The sequence below is a fragment of the Mastomys coucha genome, unplaced genomic scaffold, assembly GCF_008632895.1.
Source record: "Mastomys coucha isolate ucsf_1 unplaced genomic scaffold, UCSF_Mcou_1 pScaffold22, whole genome shotgun sequence".
Classification (NCBI taxonomy): domain Eukaryota; kingdom Metazoa; phylum Chordata; class Mammalia; order Rodentia; family Muridae; genus Mastomys; species Mastomys coucha.
The window spans coordinates 128,090,944-128,091,197 of NW_022196905.1; the positions used below are offsets into that span (position 1 = coordinate 128,090,944).

The following is a 254-nucleotide window of genomic DNA, read 5'->3' on the forward strand; positions in this document are numbered from 1 at the left end:
ATATAATTCTATTTTATATATGTGTATTTTATTTATGTAATACATATGTATTCTATTTTATACATACATATGCCTGAATGTATGTATATATAAAAAACACATGAATTCAGAAGTCTACACAGAGGTCAGAAGAGGGCGTCAGAGCCCTGGAGCTGGAGTTACAGGCGTTTACTGTGGAAGAGCAGAGCATGAGCTTAACCACTGAGCCCTGTCTCCACAACTTGCTGGACTTTCTTATCAGTTTGCAAGCTTAG

The 254-nt window shown here is 36.6% G+C and overlaps 1 protein-coding gene across 1 annotated transcript in view; it reads right to left on the reverse strand.

Moving 5' to 3' along the window:
* Positions 1-254, reverse strand: part of Gtf2i (general transcription factor IIi) — a 61,336-nt gene that overhangs the window by 16,373 nt on the left and 44,709 nt on the right. The window lies entirely within an intron of this gene.